Source organism: Pelecanus crispus, chromosome 3, assembly GCF_030463565.1.
Source record: "Pelecanus crispus isolate bPelCri1 chromosome 3, bPelCri1.pri, whole genome shotgun sequence".
Lineage (NCBI taxonomy): Eukaryota > Metazoa > Chordata > Aves > Pelecaniformes > Pelecanidae > Pelecanus > Pelecanus crispus.
This window is the reverse complement of record NC_134645.1, coordinates 90,008,591-90,025,353: the sequence shown is the minus strand read 5'-3', so window position 1 is coordinate 90,025,353 and position 16,763 is coordinate 90,008,591.

Below are 16,763 nucleotides of genomic sequence, written 5' to 3'. Positions count from 1 at the left end.
AAGGGAATAGATAGAACTGTTCTATCTTGATTGTATTTGATATATTGCCTTGTGGGAAATTATTAATTAAGCTGGACATGATAAGAATCATTAAAAGAACTGAAAGTGGGTAAGGGGAGTAGGGGAGTAGTCAGAAGACAATGGGGACTATCAAAAGGGAAGTATTGGAATGAAGTTACTAATAGATTTTTTTTTTTTTTTAAGATTGAATTTTGAGAGCAACCTTGTTAATAATTGCTTTAATGACGCTGCTAAGAGAATTAGGAGAGTGACAGTGATTCTGGTGACACAAGCTTAGACAGCATAGTTAATGGAGAGGAGGATAAAAATATCAAATGGGAAAAATTAGATGACTCCAAGGACAAGAAAAATAAAGTGGCTAATATTTAAAATATTACAGTGGAAGTTCATGAATTAATTTGAGAACTCATAACATCTTGTTATCCTATAACAGACTTACTGGGAAAAGATGAAGAAGAATACAACTTGCATGTTTTAACTAGTTTTAGGAGGACTATGAGTCTTGTAGATAATAGGCCTAGAAAAAAGTGGAGCTTATATATGCTGTATGATATATCCAATAAAGCTATACAAGGTTATGCAGATCTCATCTGAAAGGCTTTACAGTGTTGGTTATCTGCTTTCCAAGAAAAATGAATTGAGGCCTAAGTAGTTGCAGAGAAAAGCTACAAAGATGGTCAAGATAAGAGAAGGCTTACCGCAGAAAGGAAAATAAAACAACTTGGCATGTTTAATCCTGCAAAACAAAGACAGAGAGGATATATGTTGCCTCTTTTTAAAGAGATTGGAAAGATAAAGATACTGAGGATGTAAACAGTACTGATGGAAAAGTGATGTTCAAGCAAAAGGAAACTTCTTTTGGCATGAGAATCCTGTTAATGCATGCAGATTGGAAACCTGAAAAAGGTTTCTTGCCATCGGTGCAAAAGTCGCTTCACTGGATGATCCCTGATCAGTGAAATCGTTTGTCATAACTATCTGCAAGAGCAGAGTACTATATTCATTGCCTAAGGAGGTCTCATATGTTGGCCAAACAAGTGCTATTGAAAGTGTAAATAATATGAATTTTTATCATGGTCTTTCTTTAGCTGAGTATACATTGAAATGAACTGGACTGTTATGTTCTTAAAATGAAGGAAAAATTGTATTGATAGAAGTACATGAGTAAGGCCTTGTTCTGAAGTACAAGGTGAAGTTTGGAGGGAGGGGCGATTTTTATTTTTTTTATTTCTTGGGGAAAGAATATCCATCTCTTTTTCATCTTTTAAAGCTTCACACTCATGAATCAGAGCAAGAGGAGGGAATTCTTGCAGGTATGATTTTTAAGCAATATTAGAAAAGGGAGATGACAGCCTTGTATGTTTTACGCAAGACATACAGGTGGATGGAGTACCACAAAGCACTGGAGCAGTGGACTGGAAGTAGGAGGGGAGGTTGTTCATGACTTTCATCATGTAATGAAGATAGAGACTGATGTAGCCTGAGTGCATGTCCACGGAGGCTTCTGTGGATGAGGAGCGTGTCCTCAAAATGTTTTCATTCTGGAAGATCTATTCTGCTATTTAAATCAGAAACAGGAATAGATGTTCTGTGTGCTTAGTTTGTGGTTTCATACCAGCTAGAACTGACAGAAACAAGGAACATGTAGAGTTGTAGATCAAATGGAGAACCTGCCCTATGAGGAAAGTCTGAAGAAGTTAGGTCTTTTCTCCCTGGAGAAGAGAAGGCTCAGAAGAGGACCTCATCACTATTCCAGTACGTAAAGGGCAGCTACAAAGAGGATGGAGGCTTTCTCTTCATAAAGAGCCATGTGGAGAAGACAAGGGGCAATGGGTACAAGTTGCACCGGCAGGGGTTTCATCTTGATACAAGAAAGAAATTTTTTACAGTAAGAACAATTATGGACTGGAACAACCTTGCCAGGGGCATGGTGGAGTCCCCGTCACTGGAGGTTTTCAAGATGTGACTGGACAGGGTGCTAGATAATCTCATCTAGGCTCCCTTTCCCACACAAGGTTGGATCAGATCTTTCGAGGTCCCTTCCAACCTGAGCTGTTCTCTGTTTCTAGGGTATACACTAGCAGACTAGAAACATCTCTGCAGAAGGCGGCCTGATTCTTGTGTGGTTCACAATAGCCAGCAGTGTAAGTGTCAAACACAGACCTACAGCTCCAGCCTGGTTCTTTGTGCAGGGATGCCTTGTGTGTGGCTCCGCTTTCCAGTCGCTTGTGGATGTGTGTTTGGCTAACAGCCTACATATGCATGTGGAGGACTCAAAGACACCACCAAATAGTCATATTTCTAATAGATATCTGACTCACATGTTATATAACCAATATGCTGAAAATCAGTGTTTTGTGATGTACAATAAAACCTACAAAGATTTGGCGCTTTTTAAATAAAGAGGTACTTGTTAACATGCTTTGCCATACATTATTAGGATGGTAAATCTTTCTAGGAGGTATCTTAAAAGATGGTCAGTCAAAATCATCTGTAATCAAGATAACATGTTCTCGCCAGCAGAAAAATAAAGCAAATACAATCACAGAAGAAGGAAGTAAGCAGTTTATATCATTGTATCACTTGTTTGGTAATGAAATATGGATGTTGTCTTCTGATTTACTGGGAGCACAAGAGACATGATGCTCCCAATTAAATGAGATCAGATAGGAGCAAAAGTCACAGTAAAACTGGAAGTGACAAATCACCAGAAATTTTCCTGTCCCCTCTAGAACCTTCCAGTCAGGTGGTACTTGACCACTGTCAGTAACTGAGTGTTTCATAAAGGCCGTGGTTCTTCAGGCCATTACTGTACCCATTACTTCAACAGCCAGTTCAATGTAATAGAAATGCTGCGCCAATTAACTTGCTAAGGCCTAATTTTTGGCATAACCTCAACAAGTTGTAGTATCTAAGCATATAATTCTTCAGTAAGCATAAATATATCTGTCTCTTGGTATCAGACCAATAGGTTAGATGTTAATGTCGCCTGAGAGAATTTCTCAGCGTAGGTCAAGCTTCTGAATGTAAAATCATTATTCTCTTTTATACCTACTAGTTCATAAATTTACTCCCTGCAACAAGGCTCAATTTCTTTAAAATTTGAAATAATTTTAACATCTAGATGCCGCCTTCTAGTGGAGAATCTGTCCCCAAAGACACTGAGTGTTTTATGTGGGAGATGCTCTCAGTCATTCTCCTTGATGGTCTTCGATCCTGTGTGATCCACTGTTTATTGGAGCAAGGGAAGGAGTCCAAAGAACACATTGTTACTCCTTGACTCAACTGATTTTTAAGTATTTTATGCAAAGTGGAAGAAGAGAGGATGAAGAACGCTCAATTCATAATGCCCTAAAAATGGTATTTAATGACATCTTTGGGAGATGAGTGTTTGATGAATATTTGAATCCCCTCAGGCACAGGAAGGATTTGAATGGTGGTCTGTTGCACAGCAGGTGAGCTATTAGATAAGAAGGGCTTGTAACAGTGATACTTGCTTGGTTTCCATCTCCTGTTGGTCAGTCCAGCCCAGAATTTGGTTTCATTTTCTTGCAAAAGTCCTAAACCACAATGTTAAATATGAGCAATTAAAAAGCTGAAAATAACACAGCATGCAAATGTTTCAGATCAGTGGCTAATTTGTCAAGTTGAGCAGCTTGTACTGCCTCGTGTCATGTGATGGAGGAGAGGAGGTGCAGCTGCAAACCCCCTTCACCACTGCTGTGGCTACATGGAGCTCTGCAGCTGTTCTCCTCTTGCATCTAGTTTGAGTCTGCACTGAAATGCAAAGAAATACCACTGCCCACATAATTTCCTTCTGTGGTCAGGTAGATCGAATTTTCAAAGGCATTTCATTGTCTAATTCATAGAATCATCATAGAATGGTTTGGGTTGGAAAGGACCTTTAAAGGTCATCTAGTCCACCCCCCCTGCAATGAGCATGGACGTCTTCAACTAGATCAGGTTGCTCAGAGCCCCATCCAACCTGACCTTGAATGTTTCCAGGGATGGGGCCTCCACTACCTCTCTGGGCAACCTATTCCAGTGTTTCACCACCTTCATTGCAAAAAATTTCTTCCTTCCATTTAATTCATTTACTTTGATGAGACATGGATGCCTATGCCATCTCGGGAACCTAAATCTGTGTCAGCTGGTCCCTACTTGTGAAGAGGAAGTGTCGTGGTTTAGCCCCAGCCAGCAACTAAGCACCACGCAGCCGCTCGCTCACTCCCCCTACCCCGATGGGATGGGGGAGAGAATTGGAGGAGTAAGAGTGAGAAACACTCCTGGGTTGAGATAAGAACAGTTTAATAATTGAAATAAAGTAAAATAGTAATGCTAATAGTAACAGTATAATAATGATAATAATAATAATGATACATGAAGCAAGTGATGCACAATGCAATTGCTCACCACCCGCCGACCGATACCCAGACAGTTCCCAAGCAGCGATCGCTGCTCCCCGGCCAACCCCAGTTTCTATACTGAGCATGACGTCATATGGTATGGAATAGCCCTTTGGTCAGTTTGGATCAACTCTTCTGGCTGTGCCCCCTCCCAGTTTCTTGTGCGCCTGGCAGAGCATGGGAAGCTGAAAAAGTCCTTGACTAGCATAAGCAGTACTCAGCAACAACTAAAAACATCAGCATGTTATCAACATTCTTCTCCTACTAAATCCAAAACACAGCACTATGCCTGCTGCTAGGAAGAAAATTAACTCTATCCCAGCCGAAACCAGGACAGGAAGGAATATGAACTTTTGTAAAAAAATCAAATACGTAGATCTCATGATTGTGGGGGGAAGCTCCAAACATAGCTGATGTCTAGATTCCCAGCCAGCCTGAAACAGTAACTTTGAAACTTCCGTATTTTTTCTCTGAGAAGGTCTCTTGACTGCCCAGACTGTGGGGCATATATGGCTAGTGGCACAGCAGGCACTGCAAGGTAAGTGTGCCAGGTGATGGCAGCAGCCATAGCTCTGCATTTTGTAGAACGATATCTACTCCTGAGATGTGTGACAGATCCACCCTGATGGAGATGGGGGATGTGGGGATTAAACCAGTAGGATTTGGGGTAGGCCATAACTTTGAGATGTTGGCTTGTGGAAGTGGAGAGCACGGGGAGAGGGAGGCACACAGCAGGCATTGGTTTTGAAGTCTTTCTGCCAACTGAAATGCATGTTTGGAGAAGAGGTGCTGCCTGCATTGGGAAGAGAGCAGGAAAAGGTGGTCTGTAGAGCATGGGATCCTAAAAGAACAGGTGGGTGCAGAGGCATTGCTCCTGCATACGAACACTACCTGACAATCAGACTGCAGTTGCTGCTACTGCTGCTCATTAAGGCCACACTCACTGCCACCACTAATGATGGGACCTGAGCTAACTGTTTAGTATGCTTCCTCTGAGGCTTGTGGCACAACGTATACATTATAGTTCAGATCACATAGTCCAAATCAATGTGCAACCGGAGTGTATTATCAGAATGCAAAAACAGAGAGAAAGTCTGTAATCTGTTGTACATTAGGTTGCAGATTCATCTCAGCAGAATGTGATCACCTGAAAGTTCGACATCTGGTTTCCAAGTGCCTTCTTTGGTCAGTAAGAAGTGATAGACATCTTCGGAGGGTATTTCTTCCCATCTGGGATAGACATATATGTTAGGTCATGATGAATTACTGTTTGGAGATGTCTCTTTCTTTACTGACTGTAGATGGAGCCCATATGACAAACTTCAGATAGACATCTAGGGCTTGATTCATCTTCCCACACGTAGCCATCTAGTGACTTTGGAGGCCCCCAAAGATTTCTGAGACCTCCGCTGGCAAATGTGATGTAGGTCATGAGCTGAAGGTCCAGGAAACATATCCTGGGGAATGTGAGATGACACTAGATAGGTATGTTTGGGCAACTGGACTGATTGCCTAAATTCTGGTTACTTAAAGTGACGTGGGAGGACTCCCACCATCGGGATCTGACACCAACCCAGGTAAAGCCAGTATCAGTCTCTCAGTAGAATATAGCTGCAGGTGGGTCAGCCCCCGAACTCTAGACATCTAAATTCACAGCCTAGCTTTGTGTGAAGCGTAAACCTGAATACAATTTTGTTTTGTTTCTTGTGGGCTTGATCCTGTGCTGTTTCCATTAATGGGAGGTTTTTCAAAGCATGAATGCAAACAGATTTAAACTTTATTTTTATATTGCAAAAAAATAAAAACCAACCAACCAAAAATCCCTCAAAAGAACACTTCCCACCCGCCCCGTTATATTAAAGACTATTATACATGCCTTTGGCACAGTTTATCGCAATTTGACCCAACTATTGGTCTCCAGCAAAGAATACCCCCAAATGAAATGTCAGGAAAAGCTGATGTTAAGACTGCTGCCCATTGGTAAAATGCAGAGGGAAGCCTGGCTGTTGGTTTGGCCAACACTCAAACCGTTTAGGAAAGAAAGAACTAGTTGCTCTGCTTTATTAGGGGCATTAAATTCAGAGATGCCTCTAAGAAGTTATATTTGAAAGTGTGAAAATTACATTTAATAGAGCTCTTAAAATATGAAAACTGGGCAACTGTTTCTTCTGACAGCCAGCAATTACTTAATCATACAAATTTCTTTCACTATGTGAAAGAAATGGAGAAAAGCAGGTGATAGTTCCCTTTGGGCATCTGAGGATTTGATAACCTTATTTCTTCAAATGTACTCAGGAATATTACTGTCTCTAATCTCTACATCAGTTACAGAAAAGCAATAAAAAAAGTAATCTCAAAGACGCTGGCATTAGTTTGTTTATGTCATAGCCTTTAACTTTATGAAGCATTTTGTGGGGGTGGAATTTGACATGCCTGCTGCAATTGTTCTCTTGATTCAGTGTAGCTAGAGAAATAAATTTGCAGCAAATGGGAGTCAAGAAAGGAATGCAAGCAAATGTAAAAGGAGACATTTTTCTTCCAGGAAGTGTTTACATTAGAGTTCTGAAAGATTTTGACTGGAACATAGATTCTTCAAAAAAAGTAATTTGACACTGGGAGAAATCATGCATCGCATACGTCTCTGGTGCCCGAGTCTGTTTCATTTGTCTTAGTTAGAATTTTATGTTTATATGATGGGCATTTCCTGAAACGGTGCAGTGGACGAAGTCAATACTGAGGCCATTTTTATTTCCCCACAAGGTGGTACTGTGGTACTGACTATAGAACTCTTGTTTTGGCTATAGTTGATTCATTTCTGTAACCCTTCTGCAGATGTTTTAAAGACAGATTTTTGTCTGTGAAGAAGACAGTTTCAATGTTAGAATCAAATTTCTTAGCGGAATGGTCTTAAGACTCCTTTTTGGTGTGCTTTCTTTTCCTAACTTTTTGTCTCATTAAAAATAGGTTTTATTGCAACTTGAGATTGTCAGAAAAACTCTATTATTGCTGTTTGGACTTTTTCACCTTTTATTGCATTTTTTAAATCTAATCAGTCTGTTTCAGACTCCCTTGTTTTTCAAACTAAAACAATAGCTCCTGTAAGTTAATTCAGAAATTAATCTTTTTTTTTTTTTTTTCCTTTAGTTACATATAAGTAAAGAGGCACCTACAATTAATTACAGAAATGGAAATAAATTAAAAACATTAAGTATTCAGGAGAATGCAGTTTTTCCCCTGAAAACAGACCTAACCACTATCAAGCACAGAAACAAGACATAAGTGCTTAAATCAACCTCTGTGGCAGTACATGGTGCTCTTCCAGTTGCTTATGGAGGTCTGTAAGATCTATCGTGAACAGCACCATATGTTTGCACGCCCACCATCACATTTGAGAACTTGCACTTCCATGGTCTTGTCTATACTACTACACTACTGTAGTTTATAGCTTATTTTAGAAAATGGAATAAGGCTAGGTTAGAGGCCTGAGCACCAGTCTGGGGGTCTGCATGCTGCTAAATGGTCAGCATCGTCTTTGGCAGGGCTTTGGCGTGGGACACCAAGTACTCCCCTAGACAAGAGATTATAAGGGTTTGACTGTAGCCTGTGCTTTATGGTGAAGAGAGTTAAGCTATACTGATATGTGCCATGCAGTAATTATTAGTCTCAAGACCAGAGGACAGACCCTGGTCCACTTTATTCACCAGTATCAATGTAGGCACTAGGACCCACTGAGTCATGCTTGTGCTCCAAGCTAAGCATGCACTTTGGCAGGTTTGGGGCTGCTCAGTTTTAGAAATGTCAACTCCTATTTTTATGATCTAGCTTTTACATCCTTTTTTTTGTGTGTGTGGTCTGTTTCTAAGGTACATGGATACACCATAGATACCTTGAAAAAGCAGTTACTCTACAGACGCTGGTCGTACAAGGTATGAAGTGTCATGCACAATCTATAGTTAAGAGCCATGGGGACATCAAAATGAGGTCCAGTTATATAAAATGAAGCTTTTTAATGCATTTCGAGGCTCACATTTGACCATTATTTTTTTAAAAATGATACTAGAAAACAGTGATCTATGCCTTATTTAGTGATATCTAATAGCTTTTTCAAAAATAAGTTATTTAGTTTTCTATAGGGTTTCTGTATGTTCTTCAAGAGTGGAAGAAATACATTTGAGAGCTGAGTGTGGCTATTATCTTTCAAATGTTTCTTTCAAAAAGCATCCCATTCCAGGTTCTTGTGCTTCATGGCAGGCCAGGGACTACAACATGCTTGACACAAGTGATAGAGACCGCAGGCAGGTCCCAAATTAAGGGGGGTGCATCCATGTGGCACCATACAATCCTTTATTGAGGCAGAGTGAATGCCTTGAGTCTACAAGCAGTCTAGCAGGCCTCGTTTGCCAAGGTCCACAGCCTGCCCTTCATGGTCAGAGGATAGAGCTGGTCCTGCTGAGGTGAAAATGGGACAGAAGATACTCCTCCTTAGGAATATGTGACTTCCCAACACTGAGGTGAAGAAATGGGAGACATGGGAAGAGCAGATAGAGGCTAAAAGAAGAGCTGAAGGGCCACTAGTTCCCTGGTAAGTAGTTTGCAAAGCAGATCACTGGAGCCTGTTGTCAATGTTATAGTTATATTATCATACTGGAGGTAACATAACAACGAGATAGGAAGAGCTAGACAAGACACTTCTACTCAGACATTCTGTACCCTCTACATATGGGAACCCTTTCTTTGGGCATCAGATCCCAAGCAGAGAATTTCTCTATATCTTCTCGAAGCATAAAGGTATGTGTGTTGGTTTTGGCTGGGATGGAGTTAATTTTCTTCATAGTAGGTGGTATGGGGCTATGTTTTGGATTTGTGCTGGAAACAGTGTTGATAATACAGGGATGTTTTTGTTACTGCTGAGCAGTGCTTACACAGAGTCAAGACCTTTTTTTGCTTTTCACCCCACCCCACCAGCAAGCAGGCTGGGGGTGCACAATAAGCTGGGAGGGGACACAGCTGGGACAGCTGACCCCAGCTGACCAAAGGGATATCCCACACCATATGACATCATGCTCAGTGTATAAAGCTGGGGGAAGAAGGAGAAAGGGGAGACATTTGGAGTGATGGCGTTTGTCTTCCCAAGTAACTGTTACACATGATGGAGCCCTGCTTTCCTGGAGATGGCTGAGCACCTGCCTGCTGATGGGAAGTAGTGAATGAATTCCTTGTTTTGCTTTGCTTGCATGTGCAGCTTTTGGTTTACCTATTAAACTGTCTTTATCTCAACCCATGAGTTTTCTCACTTTTACTCTTCTGATTCTCTCCCCCATCCCACTGTGGGGGAGTGAGTGAGTGGCTGTGTGATGCTTAGTTGCTGGCTGGGGTTAAACCATGACACTATGGTCTGTTAAATGCCTCTGCACGCTACCTGGAAAATGACCTAACAGCATCTTCAGCTTTTGGCTCTGCTTTTGGAGAGACTGAGAGAGATTTTGGAGAGATGGAATTTCCATCTGTTATTGTTGATAAAAGCTTCTTTCTTCCTACTATTTTCCCCCATTGCAAAGAAGTCCCTTGAATCCTGGGACTTTCCTGCAAATATGCATGCTTAAAATAACACTTTCTGTGGGTTCTTTTAGATTTCCATTTTTTCTTGATTGAGATAATTAAGAATATTAATTCTACATGAGAGAAAAATATATCCAATGCCCTGGGAAGGTGTTCTAGACCTGGGAGCAATGTCTCAAATGTGTTTGAATGAGATCTAACAAAGAAGAATAAACGTGTCTTAGGCAGGCTCTTGAGACTGCAGGATGGGAGAAATACGCTTGAAGGAATCCCACTGAAGTGGTTTGCCAGTGGTACATAGATAGGATTGCTGGTAGGGATATTTAGTAACATGGGTATGGTTCTTGTTTCCAGGACTTAGAGTTCATAAAAAACAGGTGAAAAGAGATTAAATGCTTCTCCGACATCATTTTTCCATGTCAGAATTCGCTGTCGGTGCCACAAGTCATCTTTGCAGGGGGAAAAGTGAGCTACATCGCTACAAGCAGGAAGGGGAGGTGTGTGTATGCCTTGTTTCCCATGACACTGGATCCTGGTAACAGTATTTCTTTGTTATAAAAATGCACTTCGGAGATTGAATTGAAGCCATATAAGACAATTTTAAGAATTGTACTTCTGAAAGCAGAGGAGTATCACACAAAGAATAGCAGACACTGAAAATATTTGCCCTGTGGCTTCCAGCTTTGGTTTCTGTTCCTAGATGCTCCTTCTCTGCAGCCTAAGAAAACTGTTAAGCTGGACTCACCCCTTCACAGGCCAGACTTAGCTCACATGCACTCTGAAACATCTGCAGAGTCTGATGTAAAGCAACTGGAAACCGCAGTGTTTTATGAGCCATTTTGGGCTTTAGGGAACTTCTACTAAAGCACAGCTTTGATATTACAGAAAGAAAATTAAGGGTCGCCAATTTGAAATGGCCACCAAAGGGTACTGCAGGATCAGGATTATAACAAATCTTTTAAGAATGCACGTAAGATGTAACAGATCCAAGAAATGACCTTTGGAAAGCCTCTTATTCTCCTGTAATTTCTTTGTCAGTTGTTTTTGCCAGGTATGTCTACGTGATGCTCTAGGGTGAAGTAGCTGACCCTCAAAGCTTGGGAGCCCGTATACTTTCCTCTTCAACTGCTTTACCATTTTTTGGAAGAATTCAAACACATATTCTAGTCACCAGCTGAAGAATGGATTTTGGTTTATCTAATAAATGATATAAATTGCTGGACTGTTCTATCTGGACAAAAGAAATGAAAAAGACCTCAGATAAAAGCCTTTCTTTATTAAAGAGCCAAAGACATTTTAGATCTCATTTGGCCTTCATGCCCTACTCATTCCTCCTGTCTTTATCTAGTGGTGCTTTGCTGATACAGTTATTATCCTTTTCAGCTACTCTAAACGTACATTATTAATTCTGCAACTGGCTTTCTACCTCCAGCCCTTTTAATAGTAAGCTCACTAAAATCCTGTAAGGCGATACACCCTAGGAACAACCTGCATATTTCTCACCCGAGTGCGCATACTCCGATTCCCTCTGAATGGCCCATTTGGGCCATCCCCTTCTTGCTCTGTTTGTTCCCTTGACTTCTCCCTTCTCCTTGCTGTGCTTCACTACCTGAATCCCTTCTTCTCCTGTATCAGGAAAACCTCTTTGTCCTCATTTTCTGAATGCTTTTTTCCATTCATCAGGAAGCAAAAAAATCAGGGAAATGCGTGATGAGACTTGGAATTGAATCGCACCTGTAAGGTGGGTTCAAGGTCTAGATGAAAATATTTCAGTGAATATCCATTTTGACACTACAGCCTGCTTTTTGCATTGTATAAAATGGTTGGCCTAGGCTGTTGTAATGATCATGTTGGCTGGTTTCAAAACCCATGGGTTCTTTTTTAAAGACTCACTTAAATAACCCACCACTTCAAACAATTACTTCTCTCTTTTTCTCTTCATTAGTAATCCCCTCACATGCTCTTTGCTACAGTGTTGTTTCATCTTGTGTTTGTTTGTCCTAACTAATTTAGATATTAAGTCCTTGGTGACTGACAATATGTCTATCTATGCAAAGCACACTTAAATAAATAAATTTAATAACAATTAATAATAAATATGCCAGCTGAAAGCTATGCATCTGAGCTAGCAAGGACGACACTGACATTGATGTATTTAGTTTCAGGAGCAGCGCTTGCTGTTCCCCTGCCATGGCTCCTTGCGAAGCGCTGTTAATGGCTGCTGCGCTGTGAGGGGTGTTGGGTCCCCCTCTCACAGTCCCCCGCATTGCAGAATTGCTCAGAGAGGTCTGCCTTGACCCTTGTCACTCACCAATGTGAAATCCAGCCTTCGGAGCTAACGCTCTCCTAAAGGTGGTCAAAATACAGCAGGAGAGCGTAGACCACCTGTTTTGGGGGAGAGGACCCTGCAAATCCTTGACATCTCCCAAAAGTCACTATTCACAACTAGTACCAGTCGCTTGCAGACAGTAAAATTTTTATGTCTTTATTCATCCTTCTGTGTGGGTCAAATTATTTTTTCTCTCTCCCCGCCCCCCTGCCCAGTTTCCTGTGTGCACAAGACTTGCAAAGCAAGTCAGTGCTTTTGTGAAACAGGCTCTGTAAACACTGAGGCAGAATCGTTGAAGCTGGCAGGAAAGAATTCATGTGGCGTGCGTTAACAATTGTCTAAGCTATAACACTATTTAATCTGTTATTCCTGGTGGGCACTACCTTGTAGAAAAATAATATTATTACAGATATAATCTTTTAGTTAGTAATAAACCTCAGGAGTGGTCTGGCGGAGAAAGGGGAGAAGTGAGTCCTTCCTGAGCAAAGGTAAACTGGGCAAAATCTGCCTTTTGTGTGTCTGCCTGAAGAATTATGACTTCTGATAGAAGCAAGTTAGTCACAGTATATATTGCCTTTTTATTTCATTATGGGGAGAAGAGATTACTTTGCATATACTTTCTCGGGTCCATCCCATAGCTAGAACTGCAATAAAAGTCAGGAAAAGAATAGCTGAATAATATGTAGTAAAGGCAAAGAATTACTATAATTTCTGTGATTATTAATCCATCTGAACATGACATTTTTTATCAGAGATGGCAACATCTAGAATGTGTCCACTGTAGTAGCAGTTTTACTGCCATAAAAATCATGAAGTATTTACTGCCATGAGTAACATTTGTCACTTGGGGTTTGTTCTCCCAGTTCACTCCTGGGGAAGAGGGCTGAGTGCTCATGAGCTTTGGTTTTTGTAGAATCATTAAATTTTTACATAGGCATAAAATGCACCTTGGAGGAAGCGGTGGGATGCTCTGTGGGATTGAGGAGCCACAGACTAGATCACAAGGCAGTTCTTTCTCAGGCAAATAACTGTTCTTCTTACCCTGTAAGGCTTCATTGTGACAGAAGTTTCTGTGGTCCAGGCAGTACCTTGAATATAAACAAACACTGCAATCTTGAGCTTAATTCAGTATTTTGTGGAGTCAGTGGAGAAAGTAATATGATTTGTTCACTGTAATCAGCTAGTAGGTGTCTCTGAAGGTCTGATTCCTTCGTGTTCAAATAAAATACACGGTTGCAATCCAGCTGGGAGTTAATGATGTCATATATAACTAAGATGGACTTGCTTAGGATGGAGTCTTTTAACCAATCAGAGATAAAAGAAGGCATTATCGATGGATACAGCTCCTTGGGAGCTTGGTGTGAATGAGAAATCTAAACCTAAATTAAATACTGTGGGCATGTAGCGTCAAAGAAAGGATATTGCACAGTGATTAGAAACTTTTTGAAGTGTGCTGCACAGCCTCCAGCATAACCTCTGTGTCTCTCAAGTTTCAGATTGTCCAGCTGTTTTGCACATATGAGCTACTTTTGGCTTGTGTGGTGATGCCAGTATATTCACCCTCCCCTTCTCCCCAACTTTTTCCTTAACAATGGCAAAGGTGCGGCCACTTATGGCACCTTTTATACTTTACGGTGATGTGTGGCTCATTATCAGTTTGGGGATACAGCCGGTGGGCTCAGCCATGACTTATGTGCAGCTGTGATTTGAGCAAAGGTGGGGGATAACAAATGCCACACAGCACTGTGTCTTGTCGCTGTGTTACTGGTGTCTTAGACCATATCATCTGACTCCACCATTTCATGGCTGCACGTAGATGCTGACAAGGCCTTGAGAGAGAATTGGTTCTTCCAGGACTCTGTTTTTAAGAAGTGTTGACAGACTAGCATTTTTCTCATTAGTACTTGTTAGGCGCTTCTAACCCTGAAATAAGCAACTATTTTAGCCTATGATGACTTTCTCTTCTAGGCAGGACAGCAATACTTGTCAGACCTGTTATCAGGTTACATTTGCAGCTTACCCCAGGATCTCACACTCACTATATTGAAGATCCTATAAGCTTTATTTGAAGCAGAGAAATGCTACATAATGATCTTCTAATTTTTGTTTCTTTTAACAGCTAAATATCAAGTCATTATGAGTGAGACTCACCTGCCCAGATGCAGGTGTCTGTAGCTGAGATAATCACCTTCCTTCATTAATTAATGAAGAAAACTGGGCACTTCTGGGATGCAATTTGTTTTATACCAAAGTAGATAATCTTCAAACATACAAGAAGTGTTGAGACCTGGAAGTTTCCAAATTAGTGACTTAATTAGGTCACTAAAATTAGCTCAGGCCAGGGGACAGGCTGTTTAGGTGACAACAGATGACTATTTATAGCTTTATTTATTATTACTAAGAAGAATCTTGGTAATCAATATTCCCCTGTTTTGCAGTACTTTACAGGCATTTTATTTCTCATAATTCCTCTTTTTTTTCTCTTTGGGAGAGGAGAGTCAGGACTCCTTTATTTCCAATTCAAATGTGACTTCCATCCATACTTTCTGAAAGGCAATTCTACCCAAGGATCCCTTAGAATGAATGAGCTGAAACTGAGATGTGTGTTACTCAAACAAATGCAACGGGCTCAAGACAGGACTAACTGGATGTTATTTTATAAGCAATACAGGAGATCAGATTAAATGATTCAGTAGTCCCTTCTAGCCTTAAAATCTATTAAAAAACCTGAACAAGTTCAATAAAAATGTAATAGCATTTTATAGAAATTACTCTAAAACCCCTAAGAAATAAACAATAGTCATTAATAGCCTTTTAATGATGTTTCACGATATATTTCTAGAGCAACAAATTCTACAGAGAGGGATATATTTCTCTTTAAATTGATGATTTGATAAGGGAAAAAAGTCCTAACTTGAACAATCAGCCCTGGTATAGCAAAAAAGCTTGTTTCCTAGTGTGGATGCCTCATATGCATTTGCAAGTAGGAAGAACAGTAATTTAGCAATGAGAAAGGGATCTCATTTGAACGTGAATTTTCAAAGCATTGCTCTGTGTATCGTTTAGACAACCCTTGGCCCTGACCGCTGCGTACAAATGCATGAGCCACTGTGTGTAGGCAGTGTGAGTCATTCAATTTTCCTACTATATAATAATAAAAAAACAAATGGTGTTGAAGCCAGCATTTAGGTCTAGAGAAGGAAGCTGTGATAATGCCATGAATCCTTGCACTCGGGGATCAACAGTGATGGCATACAAAGCAGACACAATGACAGGCAGCTTCTTCCGTTACAGATGTTGATCTGAGCTGCAGACACAGATTTATCCAACCTTATTTTTATCTCACAGCTCCTGTACCCCAACTAATACCTTTAAGAAAATGAGTGGTCCTTTAAAACATGGTAACTCGAGCCTACAGGAATTAAACACATTTGAAACCAAGTTAATTCATCCTGGTTAGTATCACAGATTTCTGGCCTTTCTTCCTTCCTCTTACTCCCCTCAGTTATATCTGCTTTACATTTTAATGTAATATGTTGTACTGTACAGGCAGTAGTTTCAATTCATGCTAGTGAAAAAGAATAGAAACCCAGCACTGCTGCAATACCATGTGCCTTCTGGGGATCCCCATAACCAAATATGTCTGGAGAACTTCCCTTCAAAGGATATATCTTCTGCATCATCCCTAGTAAGAGACATGATTAAATGTCCCGCAATATAGTTAAATACACAGAAACAAGTTTGTGATGACAGAAAAAATACCTTTTATTGCTTTTATTAGCATTATTGCACAAGGACTGGACTGAGAATTGTTTTTACAAATTTTATTTGTGGTGAGACATGGATATTTAAAGAAGATCAAGTGTGGAAAGAGAAGATGATTTCAATAATTTTTAATAATCAGACCATCACATTCAGGTTTACAGATTGGTTGGAGATAGTGTGATGGTCCAAATTAAGAGACTTGAGAATGACGACTGTCAGAAAGGGAGTATTAGATAGACAGGGAAAGAGTCAAGCCTCTAATTCCATTACAGTATTCACAGTTAAAAAATAGCCAATTGAGTGGCACATAAAACACTGACATGTTGACTCTAGAGAAACTTGGTGAGGCCATTCACATGAGTAGAATATTAATTCTGATGGCAGAAATTCTGTATGTAAATTTGACTCAAGAAGGAGTTGCTGAACTGCTCAAGATTCAGAAAAAACATTGGATCTGAAGTGCTTTAAGGGTGAAAGTTTATTTTTAGGTGTATATAACATACTGAACTATAGAGACTCTAAATGCTAGCAAAATGTAAGTATCTTTTAGTAACGTGCTGATGGTGATGCTTGGTGATGCAAAGAGAAATGTGGAAGTGCTGATAATGATATTCTTGCATAATCTTTTCCTCCATGTAAAAGGGACCAGGATGTGAATCAGAAGTGTGGGTATGCCATAGCGA